A 14,151-nucleotide genomic window follows, 5' to 3' on the forward strand; every position below is an offset into this window, starting at 1 on the left:
AAGTGTTCAAAAATTAATTTTACATAGGGAGTATAGTCCTTGAGTAAAGTCATGCAAGTTCCTGATTTGGAGAATTCTCTATATGCAAACGCTGGGTGAAGATATTACACTAGGGTGACCAGACTTTTAATGCAAAAAACCGGGACATTTCACAAAAATAGAAGAAGGACTATAATTTTAGGGCAAGCGAGCGCACAGAATGACAGCGCTCCTCAGCAGAGAATTACAAAACAGGCAGTAAGAACATACATAGGATGCAATTTTTAAACCCAGTAGCTTGCCTGTGAATTAAATAGCTTTCCTGGAACAACTGCTAACTATCCCTGCTTTATAAAACATAAAAAACACCTCCCCCCGTTTTTAGTCGACCCTCTCCAAAAACCGAGACATGAGCTAAATTTCTCGAAATCTGCCCGGACAGCTGGTGAAAAAAACCGGGGACCGTCCTGGCAAATGGATGCCTGGTCACCCTACATTACACCCTACACACAACAAGAAGGGCAGATACAGCAGTTAGTGGCAGGCTATGATTTGTAAGTAAATATGACAATGATGAAATGATGAGAACCTGAAAACAGGTTTTAACGCAAAGGCATTTGAAATCCTTGCATAAAGTGTGTCTAGCACTGAAATGTGAAGCTCGGCTCCATACTTCATGGCAGCCCCCCCGCAAAAAATATGGAAAAAACTGCAGCCTCTTGAACAAACCAGATCTTTCTAGCCTGTTAGAGGCAGAGTGTAGATTTGAACCAACTGTGATAAGACTGAAAAACATCAGCAATTGGGTCAATGTCTTAGCCACTGTCACACAAAAGTTGTCTGGCCAAAGCTCAGCCAAAGTAACACTTACATGAGGGGTGTGAAAGTATAGGAAAATGCATGTATTTCGAAATTACATTTCTTGCCCTCAAAGATCTCCTTTGGAGGGACATATCTGAAGGAGGACCCAAACTAAAAACATCTATTGCCGATATTGGTGACCAAGAAGAGAGGGGATGGCTGATACTAACAAGATTGAATCTGCCGGCCCTCGATGAAGTAAAGGCATGAAGGAAGAAGTCCAACTACGCAATCTGCCTGTGCAATAGCCTGATTCAAGAAACATCCTCACCACATATGAGACTGAAATAGCTGACCTCTGAACAGCAGGGGGATCTAGGGAAGTGTACTAAGCCTGACTGTCTATGGCCCCATGGCACCACTGAACTTTCTTCTGTCTGATTAGGCCCCTAAAGTATCAAAAGCTGAAGAATCAGCAAAAAGAGACAATACAGAAGAAGAGAAGAGGTGGAAAATAAAAAGGAAAGATTGCCGCACAATAAAATACCTAAAACTAAATAAAGCTCCTGTCCTCTGAATAACTGGGTTGTTTGCAATGCTGCACTCCACTAAACATCTTCCACACATACAGCACTTTGGAATAGAACTGGTATCACTGAATCAATTCATTGAATGGACATAGTTTACTCAAACATCAGATTTAAGTAGCACATTTCTTTAACTTATAATTACAAGAATATACTTCATTCACCTTCTCTTTTTAGACTCTGTGTTGTGATGTTGGGCTAAAAAGGTAAGTGTTAGTGTAGGAGAATGCTGCTGCTCCTGACCACATATTATAGAGTCAGAGATTAAGAGGACCGACTTGATGAATAACCATTATTATTATTATTTAATATTTGTTAAGCTCATAGCTACCCGCAGGCATCCCAGCGCTAGTAACATCAAGCAGACAGCAGCAAGCGGTCTGGATCGTATTCTGGAACAACCAGGTCTTCAGTAGCTTCCGAAAAGAGAAGTGGTGAGCGGTTGAACGAAGATGAAGAGGAAGGGTGTTACCTAATCTGGTCACGGTATAGGAGAAAGTTCGGCCTCCGGAATGGGCCCTTTTGATTTTGGGGACTGATGCTAAGAACAGACAGGCTGAACGAAGACATCTTGAGGGGCGATGGAAGGTGATAAGGGACTGATTGATTGTGGGCCCTTTCCCCCAGAAGGTCTTGTGAGCTCTAGAAACTGATTTACACAATATGCATTTAACATTAGCAAACAAGACACATATAGAAGTCTACAAACATTTATAGAAGAGTGGAGGAGGACGTGACTAGACTCCTTGTTGGCATGGTCTTTGTAATCAGAGCAGCTTCTATGCAGTCTACCATGTGCAACCACCCCACTCAAATACTTTGAAACCCTGTTTAAGGCAATGCAGAATGCACAGGTTTTGTACTGACCTCTTGGTAATGATGGAATCAATGACTTATTTCTTGCCAAACATCATACTTGATGGACTCTGATTCATGGCTATTGATTCAACAGCTGCAATGTCAACAACTTTGTAGCCATCTATGTAGTCATGGAAGATGGACGAGACACAGAGGGCACTAATATCAACCTTCCCTATTCTGGCACAAAGCCCAGGGCTCAATGAACATGTCTTAGTCCTTCTTAGAGACCAGACAGTTAGTAGGCTAGAATTCAAGGAAAGGACCATTGTTGGGGGTCCATCACTTCAGTTTGACTATAAACTACACCTTTGAAGGTATGTCTACGCCACTTCAGACACCATACGTCTACCAGTGGGTTGGCAGCAATAATTTTATTAGAGACCCATGGCAAGTGGCAGTTTAGATTCACTATGCTCAAGGACTAATGCCTCAAAGATATTTAATACAATGTCAAACTCCTTTGCTGTATTGTGCAATCCCTGCTCTTCACTATAACTCCAAATCCCAAATGGCAGGTGGAAAAGCCAGTACCAGACATGGGTAGGCAGGTATTATTGCAGAAGGATGCCATCTGTCCAGTTTAACTTCAGAGGAAGGCCAGGGAGTGTAATCTACATTGTTCATAGTTCAGAAGCCATCTGGCGAGATCAAACCTGGACCTGAAATGGCTCATTAAGGATGTTCAGGAGTCCAACTTGGGCAGTTTTCCCTCTAAATTGCCCTGATCCTGACTCTTAGCTGGCAGGTGCATCCTTGAACAAACACGTGCCCAAAGACTCCCTGAGCTTCCTAAGACTCAAGGAGGAAAAGGCCCCTGCTCGGTTTCTTGTTTTGGTTTCTCTCTCACGATAGCCGTGAGAACCTTCACAAAGGTATTAGCACAAGTTGTGGCTTTGTTGTAAAGGAGAGGAACTAAACTGGGTTATTACTTGAACAACTGATTTATTTGTACCTCTCTTTTTAAAAGTCAGAAGTTAAAAGTCAATGTTGTCAAGTTTTCATTATCCTCCAAAGATCTGGATTTCTCACCAATTGTCAGACGTCCCAGCTCCTTCTAGCTCAAGATTGTAGAAGTTATCTAAAAGCGAACAGGATGCTTTCTCTCCGCAACACACATTCATCATTACTATAAAAATAGGAGGCAACAGTCTGGGGAAAACCTTATGTTCAGGGTACTGCGGTGGGCCTGTTTGCACCTGAAACATCCCATACAGCAACTTCTCTTTTGGTGAGACCCTATTGGGGATGGACTGCAAAGCATTTGAACCAGTGTCTTCTGAGTTCATGATATCTCCTCTGTCCTGATATCCCTATTGTTTTGTTGATGGATGCCGGACATATTTGCTGGGGATATCCTTTGGATATAAATGTAATTCAGCACAGAGATTGGTGGTTCAGGAAGGGCACCAGTCCTTTCACGTCAAGGGAGCCAACAGCGATCTACCGGGCTTTCCGGGCATTTGCCCCTGCTCTGGTTGCTGACATTTGTGGTTAGGACTGACATCAGGTTGCCAACCTCATGTTAAGCAGCAAGAAGATACAAAATTCTAAACATTGCCTTTTACTGCAGTTTACATTCTAGAAAAAAGGAATCGCCTTGCACTCCAATTCAGTTGAGTCTTACAGTCTTCCCTCACTTCCCAACATGTCCTAGGAACTAGATCTTCACTTCAAGAGTCCATGACTGGACCATTTCACTTCCAGAGACACTGCACTTTTCTCACAATTCTGTGAGAGAGTGCCCAGTCAGTGGGCCCAGGAGGGCCCCTACACTGGCCGAAGGGGAATTTGTATGCCTTCCTTCTGATTTCCCAAAATTTGCAGAGCAGCTGTGTGAGCATCACAACTGCCCCTACTTCGCAGCAATAGCATTTTTTTTGACAATGCTCACGATGCTTTGACAAAAATGTATCCTTATACAGCACACATAATGGGGCGGAATTGTCATTGTTGTCAGTTAACATTAACGTGATGCAGACTAAGATTGGTTAATACTCAAATGTAAGGACTGTAATGATAAAGTTCCGCAAATGGGTAATCGTCAAATTATTTACTATCATTCCAGGCCAGGGTTTCCCCTGACACACTTATAAATGTCTCTCTTGGTTTCCCAGGTTTGTGAGAAATCAGGCAAATTTATTGGGCAGTTTTCTGGGATAGGGTTACATTTCAAGATAAATTGAGAGGATAGCGTCTTCCATCCCAAAGGCAGTAAAGCTGCCTGTCTCCAGGGTGGCATTCATAATGAAAGGTATAAGGAAGGAGAGTGACAAGGAGGATGTGTACTTGCAGCAATGATGATTACTAGTAAGTAATTGGGCCACTGCATTTCCTCCACTGATTTTTTTATTGCTAGATTTGGAAATGCTATTGCCAAGTACCTTAAACGACTACAGAGACTGTGTATGTGTGTGTGTGTACATACAGTGGCGTAATGAAACTTGAGGGGGCACCCCTGCAAAGTACATGGAGGCGGCCTCCCATTCTCCGTGCCAGTCAAGAGCTCTCGAGCCAGCGACCTGCCATACTGCCCATGAAACATATAAAAACATGCCTCCCTATGTCTTTAGTCGACCCTCTCTGAAAACCAGGACTTGTGCTAAAATTGTCGAAATCTAATGGGACAGCTGGTGAAAAACCTGGACTGTCCTGGCGAATCCAGGACACCTAGTCATCCTAGGCCCTCCAGAGGTTGGTGGCTTGTGCTCTTCTCTAGTAGTCAGTGCTAGCTGTGAAGCAGGGGCTCCTAGTGAGGCACTGCAGCAGAGGCAGGAGCCAATGAAAAGTGGAAAAATGGATGGGAGAAAGGATGGATGAGTGAAAGGATGGATGAGTGATAGGGTCAATGGATGGATTCATGAGTGGATGAGTAGATGGATGGGTGGATGGAAGGACGGATGACTAAGTGAAAGGGGATGGAGAGAGAATGGGAGGATGGATGGATGACAAAGGGTGAATGGGTGGACGAATGAGTAAGTGAAAGTATGACTGAATGGGTGAAAGGTTAAATGGCTAGATGGACGAGTGAATGGGTGGAAGAGTGGATGGATGAGTGTACGAATGGATAGGGTGAAAGGATGAATGGAGGGATGGATGAGTGAAAGGGTGGATGGAGGGATAGATGAGCGGAATGATGGATGGACGGATGGATAGGTTTGCAAATGGTTGAATATTGATATGGATGGGCACACAGATGGAAGGACAGAATGAATGATGAAAGATTGACTGGATAGGTTTGCAAATGGTTGAATATTGATATGGATGGGCACACAGATGGAAGGACAGAATGAATGATGAAAGATTGACTGATGGATGAAAGAATGATTACACCTTGTAACCCCCATTATCTTAAGTAACATTTCCTATACATTGACTTTCACATTTTTATGAGTCATTGTCTCTATATAATATGTGTGTGATGTAACGCACCCAACACCCTGTCCTACTTACTTGGGATGAGTAGCACTATAAAAGAAATTAAATACACATGAGAGAGGGTCTTTGTGGAGATTAGGGGCACCATTGGAGGGTGGTAGCAAGGCCGGACTGGCCGGTCCTGGCATCATGCTTTTCCCTGGGAGGCTGGAAAGGTGGGGTGGAGGCGGTTTTGTTACCACAAAAAGACCTGCACATTTGCTCAAAGCTGCGCATACTGAAAAACCATGAAGTGCACAATTGGCTCAACCTAATATAAACTTATTTTCACTTGTACTTAAGTGGTTGTCTATTTACTTACTGATATACTTTTGCGCAACCTCCTCTGATGTGTCTGTAAAACGTACCTTTTGTCCTGAATTTCCATTTCCTGAATTTTTGTCCTGAATATTGACCCTTTGTCCTGAATTTTTACACTCACTGTCCTGAATTTGCACTCATGCAAGTTGGTCACCCTAACCAGAGCGGATTAAATGGGTTGCGAAGCTCTATAAAGACTTTACGTACAAGAATTGAGATACAGCAGAGAATGTGTAGGGACCGGCCTAATACAGAATGATGCAGCCAGTCCCATGCGGAGCCTTCTTGACGCCACTGACAAGGGCTTTACGTGGGATGCAAAAAATCAGGGGTCTCTGAAACGGGGGTGGTCTGTGTAATTAAGGGTGTGACTTAAAGAAGTAATTCAAATTTCCGTGATTCTGATAGTGTGCCAACCAATCTGTATTTTGGTTCCTCTCTGAGCTTTCTGTACTTGTATCCAGATATATAACACAACTGACAATCTAAAATCAGCCAGGACTATTGGCTTTATCAATGATTGTTAGCTCTTCAAGATAAATTAGTAACAGCTTTTATTTTGCTGTAAATAATTACTATTGATTTTTTTACATTCTGAAATTGTGGGACCTGTGGAAGCTGTAGTGATCTTCAGAGTGTATTAATCGCTAAAACACACAACACACTCACTTACTTACCTATAAACACTGTATTTTATTTTGCCTTATCAGCCTTTAGACAGCTGTGTATCTCCAGCGCAAACATTACACAAAATGGCAATTGGAACAGTGACCAATTGCTCTGTGCGCTCTACAGAGAGGCCAACGATTGGATGGTTGTCTTCTGAACAACTTTTTCGACACAGTAACAGGAAGGACGTAGGATTATTAAACCGTGTGGAAGATGAGGAGGAGTGAGCGGCTGGGTGCCCCTGCAGCTGGTGCCTGGGCGGCTTTTGTTGATTGGCCGTCTTCCGTTTTTCCTCAAAGGCACTTCATAGTTACTGATAAGGCCCTGCATATGGTGCGTGGGTAGCACGTCTCTCACCCAGGAGTGAGGGTGGAGCTACGCCTGGGGCGCACAGTGTGTCTCTTGCTCCCTGTAGGCAGGGGACACGCCATAAATTTGAACCACAGGTGGTGGCTGGGGGGTGCAGTCACAGGTAGGGGTTCATGGGTGGGACACGTGGGTACATACAGGTAGATGCATGGGTGCTAAACACGGGTGCATGCAGGTAGGTGCACGGGTGGGACACGTGGATGTATGCAAGTAGGTGCATGGCTGGGACACATGGGTACATGCAGGTAGGGTTTCATGGGTTGGACACGTGGATATATGAAGGTAGGGGTTCATGGGTGGGATCACGTTTGTGCATGCAGGTTTGTGCAAGGCTGGGGCACGTGTGTGCATGATTTTAATTAGTTGTGCCTCTGGTTTTGCAGAGAGTACCGAAAAGCCAGGGTCAGGAGGGTTTGCTAGGTATTGGAGAGGGAAGGGGCGTGTCTACTTTACACTCAACATTTTCTCTCTTCTGCCATCCGCTTATCCTCTCATCTACTGCCAACTCCCCCTCGCCCTCCAGTGCTCTGAAGCAGCTCAGCTGATGCGAAGCGCTACACCCACGCTTACAAAGCAGCAGGGGTTACCTGGGGCGCTGCAGGTTGGTAGAGGGGGTCCTTAGGCGGAGGAGAAGGCAGGGGCCACGCAGGGCCCGGGCAGCAGCAGCAATGGCCCGCCATGGCTCGGGACTGGGTCCTGCCGGTGGGCCTCCTGGATTCAGTGTGGGCAGGGTCCGAGGCCTACCAGGTTGTGCTTGCACCAGGGGAGGGCTCTGATGTGCAGGGTCCGAGGCCTGCCAGGCTGTGCTGGCACCAGTGGGGTGGGTGGGCTCAGGGTGTGCAGGGAGGCGGGGCAACGGGGCAGGCTTTGTCATGTGCAGTCTGCAGGAAGCACAGCCCTGTTTACCAGCCGGGTCTGGTGGCTCAGTGGACTAATGCGTCTGCTGCAGGGGCCTGTGTTCGACCTCATGGTCACAGGTTCAAATCCCGGCGGGTCCACTCAGCCTTTCATCCATCCGAGGTCGATAAAATGAGTACCATTGAGTTGGGTAACAATAAACATCTGTTATTCAGCGCCAAGATACCCGTAGTGGTGAACGTGCGCTTTACAAATACACGTGTTATGTTATGTTATTTAAAAGGCCAGACTCGCGCCTGCACGAGGGACTGTAGTGTTGAACTTCTGAAAGCCTCGACAAAGCTGAGACTGTGGGCCCCAGCGGTGCAGATAAACAACTCCGCTTAACCCTTTGCTGCCGTAGTGGGGCCGTCTGAAATGGCAATGAATGTATTTACTAACGGAGGACTGTCTGCAAACGTTATTCAGAAGGCACTCTGACGCACAGTTTCCCAAGCAGCCTCGCCAAACCGAGTACTAGAAAGGAATCGGAAAAGAAAATCCTTACATGTGCAGTGCTCTCGCATTCCCCATACTCATATTTTAGTGTTCTATTTTCCAAGAAGCATTTTTATCAAGGCCACCGGAATTATTTGTATCCCGCGTAATTATCCATTTACCGTACTTGTCACATAAACTACCATCTGCTGAATAATTTGCTGATTTCTGCAAAAAATGTACTAGCTCGTGTAAGTCTAAAGTTACAAAAAAGCACCACATTTGTTAAAGCACTCTGCGTTAAAATTGCAAAACAATACTTCAGCAGAATGCCCGGCATCGTGCAGAATAATTTGCCCTGTCTTGCCGCAGAATGGAGTGAAACCTTCCGCGTAATCAGTCTTCTACTTCAACATAATTCTAGCGGCCCTGGCTATTAAGTCTAACAATCAATGTGATTTTTTTTTTTTATTATTTGTGTCATTTTCATCCAACATTATATGCTTCCATGTTTACAAGACTACAGCAGAGTATCCGATAGATGCCAGGAATGAGCTACAGCGAAACTGCACCTAACTCCAGCCTCAAAGTTGGTCCCCCCAACCCCCCTCCTCCCGCCTCCAACCCGCGGAGAAAGATCACTGGCAGAGACGTTTTAACGCATGGGCAAAGTGGAATCTTGCCCAGGGCCCCCAGCCTTTCAAGTGGCCCCCTTACAGAGCCAGTTCTGTTCTGCAGAGTCTTGCCCTGATGACTTTGACTAATTTTTAAACAAATTCTTTTAAATACAGTTTACCGTTAATTTATTTTTAATGTGGGTGATGTGTGAGAGTCTATTACCGGCATTTTGCAGACAAATATCGTGTTTAGGTTTCATCAAACATCCATAAATATTTTTCTTTTAGATCAAACCAGACCCCATGTATGAGAAATGGGAGGGGGTCTCAAGAGATTATTTGCAGTAATATTAGTGAGCTGCTGCTGTGTTACAATATTGAAAACACACATCACTGACCCTGAATTTGAGAAATAAACACATTTAGATGAGTGAGTCTGTGCATTTTCAGTGACCTTGCCAAAGATGGCATAATACAGCTGAAACAGGATCAGAAATTCAAAACTGTTCTGAACAGGGGCCCCCAAAATCTTTTTGGCCCTGGGCCCCCAAATTCCTTATGATGTCCCTGATCACTGGGTTAACAGTCTACTTGCAGAGATCCCTCTAAATGCACATCCTAGGCCTGTAACTCTGAGGGCCCCCACCCCCATCCTTTTACCAGGCCTGGCGCGCTCTGACTGAAGAGAAACAATGTAACTTGTTACTTTGTTTCTCTTCAGTCCTGGGTCAGCGCAGGAGCTCAGAGCAGACTGCACATGCAGCTGCTTTAGAGAGTAAGACACACAGCTCTCTACGAAGAGCTGAGGGGGCCCACTTCACCTACTGAAGACTGGGGGCCCCCCACACTGCGGGGGCTGCGGGGGTGTTTGTTACGCTCCTGTGTACATATATATGTGTGTGTGTCTGTGTGTGTGTGTGTGCGCGTGTGTGCTGTAGTTATAGGCATAGATGGGTATTTATGAACACCCTTCATATTTTTTAGGTCTCGCCTACGCATCACGCATGCGCTGCTTAGGAGGACCTTTAGCCGTCGTTCAGCTCTTTTTCGAAGCACATACTCATGCTTGTGGCAGCATACACCTTGCAGGAGCGCGCAGCGGTGCGCCACAAGCATGAGTATGTGCTTCGAAAAAGAGCAGACTGCGCGCGCACGTGCACAGCACTCCTGGGCTCTCTCTCGCTCTCTCTCTCTCTAAACAGCTGCACGCAGTATTTAAAATGGCAACATACACATCGTCACATATTGAGGATTTACCCGAGGACCCTACGTGAGCCTTTCTTCTAAACGACCGCCAAGTAAGTCCTGCCGCACTATCCAAAGCCGCCTTTCTTCCGCTTAGACCAATCGTGCGTTCTAGCTAATATGAAACCTCTTAGCTAACTCTGGTAGTTACTTTTACTTTTTTTCTTTACACGCTACCATTTCAGTGTGTACCCTGGCCTGTTGCGGCGCAATCCATACGCGTAATAATTTGACCCATTACGACTGTTTATTGCATCCTCCATTAGCCGCTTTCCTGTTCTTGACCGTCTGCGCGCTGCTCGAATTAAGTTGACTTTAAGCATACTTTGATGTTTAATCGCCCTGCTCTCGCTCACACGCTACCCGCGAGCACTTTCCGATCTCCCTGCTCTCCCTCACATGCTACCTTTGAGCGGGTACTGTTGTCCTTCGTCCCCAGTTTCTTTTACACTAGGTTCCCCCATACTTTAAATGCTGACCTCCCGAACATGATCAGACTTCTAACAGATTAACAAATATCCCATAACTTCATTTAAGTTAGACATGCAACCACAGTGCGTTAAAATTATGTTTTATGTTTGATTTTAATTTCGCATTATGTCTGTTTTTAACTACAATGAACAGGAGATAATTATCACACCAATGCGGGCTGTTCTTACACCTATCTCGTAAAAACGTGTGGACCTTTATTGACAAAGAATAGATCCTATGACATGTTCGAACTTTATAGCGTATTGCCTTTGATCTTGCTGTACTGCTATATCAGACAAGGGAACAACATTGCCATGTAATTTGATTGGGGACGTATGATAGAAACACTACTAAGTACAGAATACTGTAGTTATACTTAGGCTTTTATCTTACACTTTGGAACATTTGTGCAAATAATACGCTTGTCCTTGCAGATATTAGATGTCAATATATTGCTCTATGACATAACCCGAAAATGCACAGCTTTACCTCTGGAACTATGATGTTCGATTATAACGACTAGGTATTGTAAACCCCTTAACTAACATAGTGTCTATTTTGTTCAGCATGACCTGACCCTGCATGAACCCATTCACCATTGCACATCAATACTATTAGTTCAAATAAGAGTCTCATCATTCCAGTTCCTTGGCTGTTCATACATACATAAGGACTGCGTGCGCGTCGCTGCTCATTCCCGCGGCAGTACTCCAGGGGAGTTAACTTTTTAAACAAGCATTTGTAATGAAATAGGTCTCGCATTTACGAGAGTTTGTGCTATTGGCATTGTAAATAGCAGTGCCTTTTATTTCTGTGTTTTCAAAACCTACAAGCATACTTAGGGACCCTGTTTATGAGAAGCAAGGTTTGCAGTAACTGCGCCTCTTTTACTTCCAGCCTTGCTTCTTGTATACAAGGACTACAAGTACAAAGTGCATGTTTACGCATGCTTGCATGTTTTAAAAACACATAAATGAAAGGCATTGTCATTTACAATACCAATAGCTCAAACTCTCGTAAATGCGAGACTTATTGCATTGCAAATGCTTGTTATAGGTAGTGGTTTGTGATGAACAAATGTCCAGAAAGGAATCTTGTTTGACCCTTCTTTGATTTCTTATATGCTGAAAAATAGGTTATCCTTTTGAGACATTGTGCAGGAGTCAAAGCATACAATATTGAAACATGTACAAAGATACATCGAAAGCGATTTTGCCGAGGCCTGGTCTACATCATTGAAGTCAGGACCAAACACTAACTTGGACATGGCAGCCCCTTTGACTAGTAGTTCACATAGAAAAAAAGGAGTTAATAATAAGTCGGTCCTGTACAAAAGGTTTTTAGCTTTTCCTCAAAGTGGTATGATTCTTCTAGGGAATAGTTCAGTGCTTATTTTGAGCCTGTGGCTTCTGGTGCTTTGTACCGGCACTTAATTGTCAACGACAGTGCTTATGACGGTCTGCCACATGGTGGTGCTGTTAGTCTAATTTAGAAGTTTACACAACAACTGTTATTTCAATATACTTTACAAAATATTCATACCTGCCGCCCAATACGTTCTTATAGATTTGGGAGCCTGAAATAGTCTGAAATGTCACACTTGTAGATGGATGATGGTTAGTATTTGCGTTGATACTGTCATTGGCAGCTCTGGTAGGAACAATGGGTGGTCCAAGCTGCAGTGGCTTCCTGTTGAGGGCCCTGGCAGCTATTGATTTACAAATTAAGCACCGATTATGATCTACCTTTAAATACGGGCATGCTCAATTAAAGGGACGAAAGATCCCGGAAATTTGTTTTGCAAACCTTTCATTGGTACCAAAACACTTGGCAATCGCAGGCTTACACCCTAAGTGGTCTATTATAATGGCGGACGGACTCCAGTCCGCCCGCCACCCTAGCGGTGCAGGGACCACCCGCCAGTGGTGTGGCAGTCCCACATCGGCAATTAGGATGCCACCGTGGAGGTGGCATCCTCTAATCCCAGCATTGAGGCGGGCAGTGCTCACAGCACCGCCCGCCACAATGCTGGGAATGCACGTTGTGCATTGTCATGCACAAGGTGACAGGCACCGCGCAGTGCCTGCCACCTTGTCCGTGACAATGTAGGGGGGTACCATAGGTACCCCCCATGTGCTCCCCACCCTCCCAATACCCTGGGGGCCAGCAACGGGCCCCCGAAAGCAAAATCCGCATGGCTTTCCATGGCGGGGTCTCTGCCATGGAAAGCCCTGCACCGCTGCCCATGCTAATATGGATGGCGGTGTCTAGCAGACACCGCCACCATATCCAGCCCCTTTTCGGCTCGGTCCACTGGTCGACCAGAGGAAAACCGGCAGACAGTCTTTCCGTCCGCCGGGGTCCCCCCGCCATACTAATATGGCAGGGGGAAATGGGTGGCGGGCGGTGTATGATGTAGGGTGGATCGCCACCGCCATGTGGGCGGTGGCAATCCGCCCTACATCAGAATAGACCCCTAAATGTTGAACCTGAACCAGCCAGATTCCCACAGACAAAATTAACATCTACAACAGCAATGGGGAAAGCAGCATTAGGAAGAGAGATGCAAGTAACCACAACAAGAGAGGGAACCCGCAAAAAGGAAATCAAGAAATGGCCTGAAAAGAAACAAAAAGGGTATCTGCTACACTGCACGCATTTAAGCATTCAGTTTCTTTCCATAAGACATATCAAAGATAAACATTACACAGGCTCAGTAGAAGGTTGAGCCAGAGTCAGTTGAAGGTAGTGCCTACATGTGCCACAGTACTTGCAGGTAGGTGCTATGAACCTCAATGTGAATTTCAGAGACGACGAGTCAAATATAGGTTGATAATGTTGAAGTCAGGTGGTATCAGGTTGGTTGAGAAGAGGACCTAGGTAACGTGTCAAAGGAAGTGACGTTATAACCAGCAATGGAGAGTCACAACCAGAGAAGTTGGAATCCCATTGAGGGGATAATTTAGAGCCAGTGGGGAGTCTGCCGACCTGACAAGGCACTGGAGCCCCAGCACTCGCCCACCCAGTGTCAGACTGCTTGCTCTACTTTACCTACTATGAGAAGACTGCCTCTTTACTAGTTAATATGTCAAGATATTACCTCCTAGAAATTGACAGGTGCCCTTTAATTAGAAATTAATGCCGAGAGGGACACCATGACATTAGTTTTGGTTTTTGAGGTTTTGTTCTGAAAAAAAACAAAAATTATGCCCTGAACAGAGGATTGTGTATTTTCCATGTCTAGATCTACTTTACCTTGCATGACGGAGCTGGACAGGTAAAATCTTCATCTGGTGGACTGACCTAATAGAGAAGATCTCTCGATGCACAAAAGGTGAATCCCTATGGATGACCGGTGCACAATCATTGGTTTCCACACCTTTCAATGGAGCGTATTAACCACGTGTTTGGTGGGGCAGCAGCCCTTCTTATTTGTGGCGGTGCTCCCACTTTACCAAACCTTTAAAGATAACCTCATTCTT

At 45.1% G+C, this 14,151-nt stretch overlaps 1 protein-coding gene across 1 annotated transcript in view; it reads right to left on the reverse strand.

Annotated features, from left to right (window-relative positions):
• Positions 1–14,151, reverse strand: part of CCDC175 (coiled-coil domain containing 175) — a 269,138-nt gene that overhangs the window by 225,012 nt on the left and 29,975 nt on the right. The gene's annotated exons all lie outside the window — the stretch shown is intronic.

The sequence above is a fragment of the Triturus cristatus genome, chromosome 9 (genome assembly GCF_964204655.1).
Source record: "Triturus cristatus chromosome 9, aTriCri1.1, whole genome shotgun sequence".
NCBI classification, from domain to species: domain Eukaryota; kingdom Metazoa; phylum Chordata; class Amphibia; order Caudata; family Salamandridae; genus Triturus; species Triturus cristatus.